The sequence below is a fragment of the Mesoplodon mirus genome, assembly GCF_964341445.2.
Source record: "Mesoplodon mirus genome assembly, chromosome: X".
Taxonomy (NCBI): domain Eukaryota; kingdom Metazoa; phylum Chordata; class Mammalia; order Artiodactyla; family Ziphiidae; genus Mesoplodon; species Mesoplodon mirus.
Window position 1 is genome coordinate 44278848 of NC_138981.1, and position 15169 is coordinate 44294016.

The following is a 15169-nucleotide window of genomic DNA, read 5'->3' on the forward strand; positions in this document are numbered from 1 at the left end:
CCCCAGCCACGCCAGCCCACACCAGAAGAGCCACACCAGTTATCCCAGCCAACCTGGAGAATTATGAGATAAATAAAATGATTATTGTTTTAAGCTACTAAGTTTGGGGTAGTCTGTTGCACAACAAATGCTAAGTAATACCTAAAAGTGTACGCCTACTGGGGGTATTGTATCAAAACATAAGATGTGACATTAGCTTTGGGCCTGGGCAGCAGGCAGAGACTGGAAAAACAATGAGGAAAACTGTTAAGAAAGGCTGGAAAAGATGGCAATCTGTGTTGTTTAGTAAGGGAAAAAAATAGCAAAACAGTCACCATCCTCTGTGGAAAGATAGAGAATGTACCAAATGAACTTGTGGATCTGGCTAAAGAGATTTTCAACAGAATGTTGGAAGTATCAGTTTGCTTCTTTTAGCTGCATATGATAAGATACAGAAAGAAAAGTATGAACTAAGCAAATAACTGTTCCATTTGCGAGCAGAATTCAGAAGAAATAACAGAAAAGCCAGGACTTGGCTGGGTTGAAAATAACTGCTTCACATCTCCAGTCTCTCCAGCCACCAAAATATTCTCAAGGTGAAAAAATGGCCCAAAGGTAGAGATCAAATAGTAGATGTGGCTCTAAGACCCTTTGTTAAAATGTGTGAAATATTTAAGTTGGAGTTTGGGAGACTCTCTCAGCTAAGTCAAACAGCTTCTAAAAACTTCACAACATTTTCCCAGTAGCCTGACACACTGCTCAAAGTAGGGAGGGTAAAAAGAATTGTTGATGTCGCATTTGGGTCATGGAGTAAATACAAACCAGATTCATAGAAACTTGTAACATTTTTAATAGAGTTTTACTAGCAAAACTACCTCCAGGTTGGACTTAAAGGGACTGAAACAGTCCAAAATGAAAAGTGGCCTCTGGACTCCCCTCTCTAACTTCTGTGAACAGGAAGCAAGCTGAGAAAGTTACTCAGCTGCAAACATGGGCCATTTCTTATGGGAAAAGAAGGCTGTCTCAGAGAGAAGACCCAAGAACAATGTACTAAAATGGACTGGGAAGCCATTCCCAGGTAGAACTGTGACCTAAGCAAGAAACATTATTTGCCCCTGGGGCAGGGATACCTGACAATATTTGCTCTGTGGGATTTCAGAATTATTATGGAACAGTGACATATATGCCTCTTGTTCCTCCCCTTTTTGAATGGGAGTATCCGTTGCAGTTATCCTGTCCCTATCCCACTATTGTATTTATATTTATATGTGTGTGTGTGTGTGTGTGTGTGTGTGTGTGTGTGTGTGTGTGTGTGTGTTGGGTTGGGGGTGGTGGTCATATAACTTGTCATTTAACTCACAGGTCTCTGGATCAAGAAACTGAGAAACTGCACCCAAGGAGCCTCAGCCATATCTGAACCTGAAGCAGAAGACTTAAGGTTTTAGATTTGAGCCTGATGCTATAATTTGGGATAAATGTTTAGAGGTCTTGGAATGGAGGTGAACATATTTTGCATGGTATGATAATGTAAATAATTTATGACCAGAGGAGAGACTGTTAGATAGAAAATGCTACAAATTTCCATCCCTATATGTATGCCTGTTTTCAGTCATTATTTTGCTTTGTGTTTCAGTTGGGATAATTTCTATTAACCTATCTTCAAGTTCACTGATTTTTAACCCCTAACCTGGCTCTGTTAGATCCACTGTTGAACCCATTGAAGGCATTCTTCATCTCAGTTATGTTTTCTTTTTATTTCTAGTATTTCCATTCTCTCTGCTGAAATTCCCCATCTGTTCATACCTGTTGCTTACCTTTTCCACTACCCTCTTTAACATATTAATTAATCATTGTTATTTTAAATTCCCTGTTTCACAGTTCCAACAACTGGATCAACTGATTCTGGATCTGTTGATTGCTTTGTCTCTTGACAGTGGATTGTTTTCTCTTGCTGTTTTGCATGTAATTTTTGGCTGAATGTCTGATGTTGTATGTAGGAGAGTAGAAACTGAGGTAAATATTTATTCCTGGGAGTAGATAATGGCTGTTTTCCTTATAGGTCATTAGCATAGGGGAATTGAGTCCATCTAGTCAGGATTTAGGCAGGGTTTAGGTTTTGTTGCTCTCTTTACCTGCAGTGTGTCTGTCAATGACTTCAAATTTCTCTAGTGTTACCTTGTGCTTAGAGTAGGCACTGGTTTTCCAGATAATTATTCTCAATATTCCCGAACCACCCTTGCCTTTAGGTGTTTCCTATGTGCCTGCATCTCAGAGAGGCTCCCTCTCTATGCTCTTGCTTCTCCCTTAGTAGTAGGCTTCTATTATTACCTGGGTCTTGGTGACCTGATGAGTGGGGGGACAGGAGTTGTCCTGGGCCAGCCTCAGTCTTAGGCAGGCCCTGTATCCCTAGGTCTTGGAGGGTGAGGCTTTTTCAGTGATCCTGCCCTCCCCATTAGTATAAAGCCTTAAATGGTCTGGGCCTAGGATGGTTTCCTGCCCTTCCCCTGTGAGTGGAAGGTTTTTTCCCTTTTCCTTTCCTCTAGCCACAGTGGATCTTCACCTATGTCCTGCGGGCAACAAGGTTTGCTGCACTTCCCCCAGTGGCTTAAGGCTTTTGTTTTGTAAGGGAATAGGGTCCCATTGGGGCTTTGTGCCATTTCTGTATTAGCAGCTGTCCCCTTGCAGGCCTACACCACAGATAGAGGCTTTCTCCAGTCCCACCCTATCCCCAGTGTTTCTTGTGAGCACCCAGTGGAGGTCTGTGGAGAAGAAGCTGCAAATGGGAGCTAACTACCCCTAGGTCTCCAGCTCTCAGAGGTCCTATATTCTCACACTATCCCACACTCAGCCTTGAGAAATTTATGTAAAATTCTTGCTGAATTCTTACTGCTGGTGTGGTAGACCCATCTTCCTTCCTGCTCTGCCATAGGTGACCAGTGATAACTTCCTGTCTCCTTTGAGGCATTTGTCTTATATATCAAGCTAGTTGGTTACTCTATGATGAGTTCAAGAAAAGTTATGATTTTGTAGATTACCTGAATTTTTTCTAATTATAAGAATGGGAGCTCTTTTCAGGTGTCTACATTCTAGCCAGAATCCAGAAGTCTGGATGGTCTCCTTTAGCCACTACCATCAGAATATATGCCACCTTTCAATATGACTTTGCCACTTCACCCAAGAGGTAGAGTCTGTTTCTCCAGCCCTTGAAACTGGATTTGGCCAATAGGACATTAGCAAATATGACACAAGCAGAGGCTTGAGAAGTACTTGCACACTGAGGTTTGCCCACTCTTGCTGCTCTTTGAAATCCTGAGCCCAAGTGTGAAAAAGCCTGGGTTATGCTATTAGAGGATGAGAGACCTTACGGAGCAGTGACGGAGCAGAGATGAGCCATCCCAGTTGAGGTGTCCTAGACCAACCATATTTCATCTGCCAGATGTGTGAATGAAGCCATTCTATCCATCTAGCCATGGTCAAGCCCACTGTGGTTGGCAGCCTCTGAGATGACCCTGGATTATCCCCACCTCCTGGTATCTACACCCTCGTGTAATTCTGTTCCCTTGAGTTTGGGCTGGATTAGTGACTTGGTTCTGGTGAATAGAATGAGGCAGAGGCAATGGGATGTCACGTCCAAGATTAGGTTAAAGAAAGATGGGGGCTTCCATTTTGGATGCTGTCACTCTCAGAGGGCTTACTCTAGGGGAAGCATGAGGCAGCCCTATGGAGAGACCCACATGAGTGAGTTTGGGAGCATATTTTTCCAGTCTAGCCTTCACATGAGACCATAGCCTCAGCTTACAGCTTGACTGCAACCTTATGAGAGAGCTTCAGCCAAAGGCACCCTTCTGAGCCTCACCTGAATTCCTGACCCACAGAAACTGTGAGATAATAGATGTTGTTTTAAGCTGCTAAATTTTAGGGTAATTTGTTAGATAGTAATAGATTACAATAGTAATACACTGACCTAGACTAGAAAAGCACTGCCATCCACCCCACCCCTCCCAGACAGCTCACAGAATTGTGGATTAAAATGTTGATTGTTTTAAGCCACTAAGTTTTGGGTGGCTTATTACTGAGAAAAAGCTAACTAATACATTTATTATTTACTGAATTTCCTCCTCCACTGTTTATCCCCAATAGATAACCAGTACTAATTAACTACTATGAACACTTTCATGTTTTAATCTGTGCTCATAATTGTATATAGACATACATATGTTACGTGCTTATAATCAGACAGAAGCTGTATAAGGATTGTTTTCTTCCTTGATTTTCAAATATGGGATCATGTCACACAACTATCTCTGCTTGCTTTATTACTCATCAATAACTCTTTTGGGGCTTCACTGGTGGCGCAGTGGTTGAGAGTCCACCTGCTGATGCAGGGGACACAGGTTCGTGCCCCGGTCCAGGAAGATCCCACATGCCGCAGAGCGGCTGGGCCCATGAGCCATGGCTGCTGAGCCTGCGCGTCTGGAGCCTGTGCTCCGCAACGGGAGAGGCTACAACAGTGAGAGGCCTGCGTACCACAAAAAAAAATAACAATAATAATAATAATAATAACTCTTTTGAATGATTGCATGATAGTTCTTGGGGTGGATATGCAATAATTTATTCAACCATTTGCATATTAAGATTTCTTTGTACACCCCCTTTTCAACTTAGGAGCAATGCTGTTCAAAATATTGAGGCAATTTGCATAGTGGTTGGGTAGATAGGCTCAGGAACCAGTCAGCTAGGGTTTCAATCCTTACTCTACCAGTTACTAGCTATGTGACCTTGGACAGGTTAGTTAACCTCTCTGTCCTGATTTCTTCAGCTGTAAAGGGTGGATGTTCACAGTAGTACCTATCTCATAGACTTGACATGAGATGTGTATAAACTTCCTAGGGCTGCTGTAATAAAGTACCACAAACTGAGTGGCTTAAAACAACAGAAATGTATTGTGAGGGGAGAAGTCTGAAATTAAGGTGTCAGCAGGGCCACACTCCCTCTGAAGGCACTAGAGAAGGAATTGTTTTGTGCCTCTCACCTAGTTTTTGGTAGTCTCAGTCATTCCTTGGCTTGTGGATCCATCACTCCAGTCACACAGCCATTTTCTTCCCGTGTGTCTTCACGTCGTGTTCCTTCTGCTAGTCTGTCTCTGTGTCTAATTTTCCCTTTTTTTATAAGAATACCAGTCATATTGGATTAGGCCCACCCTACTGGCCTCATTTTAACTTGATTACTTCTGTAAAGACTCTGTTTTCAAGTAAGGTCACATTCTGAGGTACTGGAGGTTAGGACTTCAGCATATCTTTGGGGGGTACACAATTACTCATAACAAGAAGTTGATGCACTTGTCTGTGTAAAGCACTTAGAACTATGTGTGGGGAGAAGTTCTTGATGAATACTAGATACACCCCACTTCCTGAGCCTGCCAAGGCCCCCCTACCATTCTCTATGCTTGGGCAGGATTTGAGTTTGTGTGTGGTATCTTAGTCTCATCCAACTACCTAAAGAAAATGTTTAGAGTGACAGGGAAAGCAGGCCGAGGACCAAGGCTTGTGCTATCAGCATTTGAGGACCAGGCCAAGAAAGATTCATCTACAGAGGATAATGTGAAGGAGCAGCTGGAGAGGTGAAAGCATACCAGGTGAGCAAGGGGTTCAGAGAGAACAGAGTGTTTCCAAGGAGTGTTTCAGTGGAGGAACTGTCCAGACTAGAGGTCAATTCACATGAGCAAAGAAAACCAGTGCTTGGATTTTGTGACAAGGAGGTCATTATTAACTTTGGTGAGTGTTATTTTAGAAGTAAATTTAAGGAAAACAGTTGAGCAAATTTGAAGGAGTTTCTGAACTCAGGTGGTGTTACTTCACCACAAAACTTTTCCAGTAGAAAAAAAAAAAGTTTGGTTATTGGGCTGTATTGTTCTACTTTTGTCTGGGTTATGCTGAGAAATGTGTTTTCAAGAATCCTGTGTGACTCCAGGTTAGAGTCGGCCTAAAGTAGAAATTGCATGAGATTTGGGAGGTCAAAGTGAAGGAGCAACCATTACTCCAAAAGTTTGAGATTAGATACAGGGAAGGACAGATGCAGAGATACCCGGAAGGTCTTAATTTTTCCTCACTCTCTTCCACTCTGTATTCAGCCCTTTCTATCTCCCAGCCCTGCTTACCTACAGTGGCCCCAGGCCTGCCACCAGATGCCTGGCTGCAACACACAAAGGCAACAGCTCTTTAAACATTTCTCCATCAGCTCGCCTTTCACAGTCTCACTTAAGCAGCTGGATGTGCCTGGCTTCTCAGATTTTCTTGCAAGCACTGACTTATCCACCCATGCCAGTGTTTCAAAAGGGCTGGTTTAGTGACTTCTCTAATCTTCCAGCTTCCCCTTCCATACCTTTACTTCCCCAGCTACTCCCACAATTGTGCATGATCTAATTCATATAAAAATTCCTTATTCCATAATACTCATAATGAATCCACTTCCCTGATTGAACCCTGATTGTTAAAGTTACACTTTCTTTTCCTGAGAACTTGGTAAACGTTGCTCTTCTAAAATTGAGTGGTACCCTTGAGAAGTCTTAGATTAACCTGCTCTCTATTTTTCTTGTATGTTTCTGCCACGTGATTCTTTTTTTATGCTGGAAGTTAAGGATCTTTACAAGCATATGCCTTAGTCTTGATTTTTGTGAGCTAATTTTAACTGGGTTATAGTGGGCTGTTCCAATCATGATTCAAGCCTTTTATTTCAGGGAAGTTTTATTTTGTTTAACTTTTTTATCTGGTCCATCTCTTCTCTTCTTCAGGGACATCAAGTATGCATATGTAATGTGTCTTTGTCATCTTCTCCGTCCATTTCTTACCACTCTACATTCGTTTCATAACATTATTCTTTTTGGTTGTTTGTGATTGGCTCTAGCCTCTTGTTCAGAGATAACTCTCCATGAATTCTTAATGTCTAGACATTAACAGCCAGTGTGCTCAGGTTTATTTACATTCCAGAACAGTAAAGATAGAGAATGTCTCCCTCCCTGGAGACATTCCCAGAGAAGATTTACTTACATTCTAGGACAATAAAGGTAATGTCTCTCTTCCTAAGACGAGGATGGGCAATAAATCAATATAACAATATTGTGTTTTCTCCACATTTTAATTATGTCAATTTTCAATCATGTAGAATTACTGAAAGAACAGTACAATGAACACACATACAACTTTCATCTAGATTCAACAATGTATATGTAAATTTTTTCCTGAATAATTGATGGTAAATTATAGACATTATAGCATTACACTCAAATATTTGAGCATCCATATCCTAAAAATAAGAACATTCTCCCCCATAACTAGATCATTATCAATCTAATTCTCATATGATATCTAATACGATATATCCAGTCCATTTTCAAATTTCTCTCATTGTCTCCAAAATATATTTTACAACTTTATTGAGGTATAATAACATATAGTAAATGGAACTTGTTTAAAGTGTACAATTTGATGAGTTTTAACATATGTGTGTACCTTTAAAACCATCACTACAATAAAAATAACATATCCATTACCCATAAAAGTTTCCTTATGCCCGTTTGTCATCCAACCCTCCCTCCCCACACCCTTCCCCCCATCCACAGGCAACCACTTATCTGTTTTTTGTCATTATAAATTAGTTTGAATTTTCTACAATTTTATATAAATGGAATCGTACTGTAGGCATTCTTGTTTTGTTTTGCTTCTTTCATTCAGCAAAATTATTTTGTGATTCGTTTTTTTTGTTACATGTATCTATAGTAATTACTTTTTACTGCTAAATGGTATTTCATTGTATAGATGTACCAAATTTGTTTATCCATTCATGTGTTGATAGAAATCTGTGTTGTTTCTAGTTTTTGGCTATTACAAATAAAACTGATATGAACATTTGAATACAAGTCTTTGTGTGGATGTAGCTTTCATTTCTCTTGTGTGAATACCTGGGATTGAATAGTTTGGTCATATACTGAGTGTATATTTAGCTATTTAAGAAATTTGCAAACTGTGTTCCAAAGTGCTGTACTATTTTACATTTCCACCAGCAGCATATAAGTGTTCCATTTGCTTCACATCTTTGCCCTCACTAGGAATGATTATTCCTTTTAATTTTAGCCATTTTTGTGGGATGTGGTGTCTCACTGTGGTTTTAACTTACACTTTCCTAATAACTAATGCTATAGATCATCTTGTGCTTATTTACAATCTATATATCATCTTGGTTGATATATCTTTTAAAATATTTTGCCCAGTTGTAAGAGTTCTTTATATATCCTAGATATAAGTCCTTTGTTGGATATATATTTTGCAAACATTTTCTCCCAAGTTTGCCTTTTCATTTGAATAACAGAAGAGCAAAAGTTTTTAATTTTAATAAGTTCAGTTCATTTATACTTTCCTTATAGTTCATGCTCTTTGAGTCATGGTTAAGAATTTTTTGCAAAACTCAGGGTCACTAAGACTTTATCCTATGCTTTCTTCTAGACATTTTATAATATTGGTTCTTACATTTAGTCCTATCCATTTTGATTTAATTTTGTATATGGTCTTAGAAAAGGGTTTAGGTTCACTTTGTTTTGCATATGGCTGTCCAATTTTTCCAGAACCATTTGTTTAAAAAAAAATTATCCTCCCTCGATTGACTTGCCTTGTCATTTCTGTAAAAATGTCCGTTGATTGGTTGTATTTCTGGAAGTACTTCAGTTCTATTTTTCCATTTGTCTATCTTACTGCCAATATCAGTATTGGCATTGTTGTAACTTCTGTATTACTCTAGCATTAGTGATTACTGTAGTTTCATAATAAGTCGAAGTCAGATAGTGTTAAGTCCTCCAACTTTACTTTTCCACAATTGTTTTGGCTATTCTAGGTCTCTTAAATTTCCATATGAATTTTAGAATCAGCTTGGTTACTATAAAAAGCCTGCTTGGGTTTTGATTGGGATTTAATTGAATGTATAGATCTATTTGGAAATAACTGACATTTTAATAATATTGAGTTTTCAGATCCATGAACAGGGTATATATTTCCATTTATTTAGGTCTTCTTTAATTTCTCTCAGAAGTGCTTTGTAGTTTTTTAGTATGCAAATTTTACACATTTTGTCAAATTTATCCCTAAGTATTTCATATGTCTATATTATTTTAAATGGTATTAATTATTTTAAAATTTCCAATAGTTATTTGCTAGGATAGAGAAATACAGTTGACTTTCACATGTTTATCTTGTATCCCATAACCTTGCTAAGCTCACTTATTAGTTCTAGTAGCTATTGTTGATCCTGTTAAGCTTTTCTACATAGACAATCATGTCATCTGTGAGAAATGGTGGTTTTGCTCCTTCCTTTCCATTATAGGTGCCTTTTATTTATTTTCTTGTCTTATTGTACTGGCTACAGTACAATGTTGAATAGAAGTGATCAGAGTGGATATCTTTGCCTTTTTCTTGATCTTAGGAAGAAAACATTTAGTCTTTCACCTTTGAGTATGTTAGCCGTGGGTTTTTCATATATGCTCTTTATCAGGTTGAGGAAGTTACCTCTATTACAATTTGTTGATAGTTTTTTTATCAAGAATAGATGTTGGATTTTGTCAAACGTTTTTTCTCCAGCTATTGAGACAATCATATAGCTTTTCTTTTTTAATTTGTTAATCTGTCAAATTACATTGATTATATTGATTTTTGATAGTTAAATATATCTAGCATTTCTGGAATTAAACCCCTCTTAGTCATGATGTATTATCACTTTTATATATCACTGGACTCAATTTGCTAAAGTTTTTGTTAGGAATTTTTGCATGTATTCTTATTTAGGATGTTGGTTTTTAGTTTTCTTATATTTTCTTTGTCTGCTTTTGGTATCAGGATAATGCTGACTTCATAGAATGAGTTGGGAAGTGGTCCCTCCCCTGGAAGAGTTGGTGTAGAAATGGTGTTATGTCTTCCTTTAATGTTTGGTAGAATTTGCCAGTGAAGCCATCTGGCACTGGTATTCTTTTATAAAAGTTATGGTGTATATTTCATGGAATATTATTCATGAAAAAGAAGAAAATCCTGCCATCTGTGACAACATGGATGGACCTTAAGAGCATTATGCTAAGTGAGGAAGTCAGACAGAGAAAGACAAGTACTGTACGATATCACTTATATGTGGAAACTTAGAAAGCCAAACTCATAGAAACAGAGAACAAAATGGTGTTTACAAGGGACTGGGAGGGGTGAGGCAATGGGGAGATGTTAAAGGGTACAAACTTGCACTTAGAAGATGAGTAAGTTCTGGGGATCTAATGAATGGCATTGTGACTATAGTTAACAATACTGTATTATATACTTGAAAGTTGCTAAGAGACTGGATCTTTAATGTTCTCACCACAAAAAGAAATGATAATTATGTGACATCATAGGGGTATTAGCTAATGCTATGGTGGTAATCATGCTTCAGTATATAAGTGTATCAAATCAACAGGTTGTACACCTTAAACTTACACAACATTAAATGTCAATTATGTCTCATTTTTTTAAAAAGTTTTTAACTAAAAATTCAATTTAACGGTTATAAGGCTATTCAGGTTATCATTTTCTTCACTGAGCTTTAGTAGTTTGTATTTTTCAAAGAATTTGTCTATTTCACATAAGTTATCTAATTTAGGAGCAAAGTGTTGTTCATCATATTCCTTTTTTATCCTTTTAATAAAATCTGGAGGATCTGATGTTCCCTTCTCCCATTCTTGATATTGGTGTCTCATTTTTCTTCTGGGCAGTTTGGCTAGAGATTTATCAATTTTACTGATTTTTCTCAAATATCCAGCTTTTGGTGTGATTGATTTTTCTCTATTGTTTTTCTGTTTTCAATTTTATGTTCCCTTGTTTATTATTTCCTTTCTCTGCTTACTTTGAGTTAAATTTGCTCTTCTTTTTCTAGTTTCTTATGGTTGAAGCTGAGTCACTAATTTGAGACGTTTCTTCTTTTGTAGTATAAAGCTTTAGTGATATAAATAACCCTTTGAGCACTCATTTAGTAGCATCTAATATATACTGATATGTTGTCTTTACATATTCATTCAGTTCAAAATATTTCCTAACTTACCTTGGGATGTCTTCTTTGTCCCATGTGTTATTTAGATGTGTGTTACAGTATCCAGATATTTTAGAATTTTCCACTTTCTGTTATGATTTATAATTTGATTCCATTGTGACCAGAGAATATACTTTGTATGACTTGAATACTTATAAATTAATTGAGACTTCTGTTATGGTACAGAATATGGTCTATCTTGGTAAAAGTTTCATGCACACTTGTAAAGAATGTATTTTGCTCTTGTTATGTGGCTTGATCTATAAATATGAATTAAGATTTTTGATAGTATGATTCAAGTCTTCTGTAGCCTTACTGATTTTATGTCCATTCTATCAGTTATTGAGGGAGAGGTATTGAAATCTCCAACTAACATTGTGCTTCTTTCTATTTCTCCTTTCAGTTATACAGTTGATGCTTTATCTATTTTGAAGCTCTGTTATTAGGTATACAGCATTTAGGGCTGTTATGTCCATTTGTTGAGTACGCCCGTTTTTCATTATGAAATGACTCTATCATGGTAAAATTCTTATATTAATAGCCACTTCTTTTTTTCTTTTGATCTGTTTTAGCAAGTATGTATTTTCCCATCACACACACTTATATATAGTCTCCAGCCCTTCCAGAGGCTGAACTGATACCACATGGCCCAAAACCCTTACCATAAATCTCATTGTTGGCATAGACTACCCAGCATGGCTCCAGGCTCCCAGGTAACAGACACTCTTATCAGACAGGACACTCCAAGGGCTTAGAGGTTACCTCCTAGGAGCTGGGTCAAGGGGCCAAGCCTTTCTTTGGGCAAGGTTTATCCTTTACTGAACACCGGCCTTTTTTCTGTTCCAGGATCCAATGCAGTTTATCACATTGCTTTGAGTTGTCATGTTTCCTTAGTCTCCTCCAACCTGTGACAGCTTCTTTGGTCTTTATCTTTCATGATCTCGACACTTTTGAAGATTAGTCTTGTAGACATGATAAGTACTCTTGTAGAAATGTTCCTCAATTTGCATTTGTCTGTTTTATCATGAACATATTGAGGTTATGGATTTGGGGATAGATATCACAGAGATTATGTGCCCTTCTCATTGCATCATTTCAGGGGACAGATTATATGAACATGACTTATTACTAAGTGATATTACTAAGTGATATTAACCTTGGTCACTTTGTTATGGTGGTGTCTCCCAAGTTTCTCTGTTGTAAAGTTACTGTTTTTCCTCTTTCCATACTCTTCAGTGACTCAAAGTCCTCATACTGAAGGAAAGGGCGATTAAGCTCTACCTTCTGGATGGAGGGGCATCAAAGAGTTCGTAGTCATCTGTTAAAACTACCACAAGGGAATTATTTTGAGGTTATGCAAATATCCTGTTTCTCCTTAAAGCTGCATCCATTAATTTTAGCGTTCATCAATGGCTCTTGTTTTGTTCTAATAGTGATTTTCTTTCCCTCATTGCTTCTACATTTATTAACTGGCATTCCTCTATAAGGAATATTTGTCTTTTCTATTCTTTGTATTATAATCCAGTACTACATTATGTATTATGTGGCACAAATTGTTACAGGTTTGGCCATTGTTAGGTCTTTCAGCTTGCCTCCTGAGTCCCTTTAACATGCCCCCATCATTTTATTGTGGAGGAGGGTACTTCCTTACTTACTGGAACTATAAGATGGTCCAGGCTCATCTTGTAATTTCCCTGATCCAGACCTAGAATCAGCTATTAATTTCTCCAAGGAGATCTGGTTTCTTTTGTTGGAAAGTGGCATTTAGAAACCAAGCTCTTGGCATTATGTATGTTTATTGCTACTAGTGTGTCACTGCTAGGAGTGTCAAAGAGCTAGGAAATACAAGTATGTATCCTACCCATGTATACACATATTTATTTTTATTTCTTTAGCTATCTATCTGTATATATTTTAAAAGAAACATGAGTTCATGCTGATATTCCTGACTTGAACCCAGTAATACAGGGTTCCTTTAGCCTTCTCCTGGCCCTTGCTTATTTGCACTTCTTTCTCTTGACAGGAAAGAAAAACAGTTAACTCCATTTCTGTTGGCCAATTTTGGGGTTCCCTATTCTCTCTTCAGTTCCACTGATCTGTGTTTCTGGATTTTTGTCATTACCACACTGTCTTGATAACTGTAGCTCTACAGTGAGTCTTGAAATTGGGTAGTGCAAATCCTCCAATTTTGTTTTTTCATAATTGTTTTGGCTATTCTTGCTCCTCTATTTTACCATAACAATTTTAGAATTAGCTTGTCAAGGGTGGTGGGGTACAGCTCAGGGGTAGAGCATTTGACTGCAGAATTAGCTAAAAAATAACTTTAAAAGGCTTTCTGGGAATTTGATTGGAATTACATTGTATCTATAGATCAAACTGGGGAAGAATTGGCATTTTAATTATATTGGGTCTTACAATCCATGAGCATGGCCTATCTTTCCATTTATTTACATGATATTTTATTTCTTTCATTGATGTTTTAAATTTTCAGTATACAGATCCTGTACATATTTTGTTAGATATATACCTAATTAGTTTGTCTTTGTGGTCATATTATGTGTGTTATATTTTTGTTTTTTGTGTTTTTTTAACGTGTTATATTTTTAAATTTCAAATTCCAATTGTTCATAGCTGGTATGTAGGATATAATTGACTCGTGTATTTGAGTGTATCCTGAAATCTTGCTAAACTTGCTAGTTCTAGGAGCTTTTTTCTAGACTTCAAATTTTTATCTACATAGACAATAATGTTGTCTGAAAATACAGTTGTCTTTCTTTCTCTCCAATCTGAATGTCTTTTATTTCCTTTTCTTATCTAATATAGCACTGTCTAGGACTTCCAGCAGAATATTGAATAGGAGTGATCAGATAAGACATCCTTGCCTTGTTTCTAATCTTAGAACGAGAGCATGCAATTTCTCACCATTCAGTATGATGTAAATTGTAGGGTTTTTGTAGATTAGGTTAAGGAATTTCCATTCTGTTCCTAATTTGCTTTGAGTTTTTATCACAAGTGGGTATTTATCAAATGCTTTCTCTGCATCTACTGAGATGATTATATGGCTTGTCTTATTTAGTCCATTAATATGGTGAATTAAAATGATTTTCAAATGTTGAAACAGCCTTGCACTCCTGGCATGAACCCCTCATTGTTGTGATATGTGAGATACATGTGTTTGTATGCACGTGTATACATATACATATGTGTATATGTATCTCTTTTATAAATTGTATATTTTTTATAAATCTCTTCTATAAATTGTATATTTTTATCTTTACAAATATAAATATATAAAATATATTTATATATTTATACATATACCTAATATTTTAATGAAGATTTTTGTGTCATGTTCATGAAGGATATTGGTCTTCAGTTTTTTCTGTCATATCATTTTCTGGTTTTAGTATTTGGGTAATGTTGCCTAATAAAATGAGTTGGGAAGTGTTCCCTCCTCTTTTTTTCTGAAAGAAGTTATGTTTTCTGAAATATTGGCAAGGGTATGGAGAAATTGAACTTTCATGAATTGCTTTTGGGAATATAATGTGGTACCACCTCTGTGGAAAGTAGTTTGGCAGCTCCTCAATAAGTTAAATGTAGAATTACCAAATGACCCATCAATTCCACTTCTAGGTATATACCCAAAATAGTTGAAAACAAGTGTTCAAACAAAAACTTGTACATGAACATTCATAGAAGCACTATTCACAATAGCCAAAAGGTGGAAACAACCCAAGTGTCTATCAATCAGCTGATGAATGGATAAACAAAACATGGTATATCCATAAAATGGAATATTATTCAGCCATAAAAAGGAATGAAGCATGGATTCATGCCACAACATGGATAATCTTTGAAAACATTATGCTAGGGGCTTCCCTGGTGGTGCAGTGGTTGAGAGTCCGCCTGCCGATGCAGGGGACACGGGTTCGTGTCCCGGTCCGGGAGGATCCCACATGCCGCGGAGCGGCTGGGCCCGTGAGCCATGGCCGCTGAGCCTGCGTGTCCGGAGCCTGTGCTCCGCAACGGGAGAGGCCACAACAGTGAGAGGCCCGCATACCGCAAAAAAAAAAAACATTATGCTAAGTGAAAGAAGACAGAC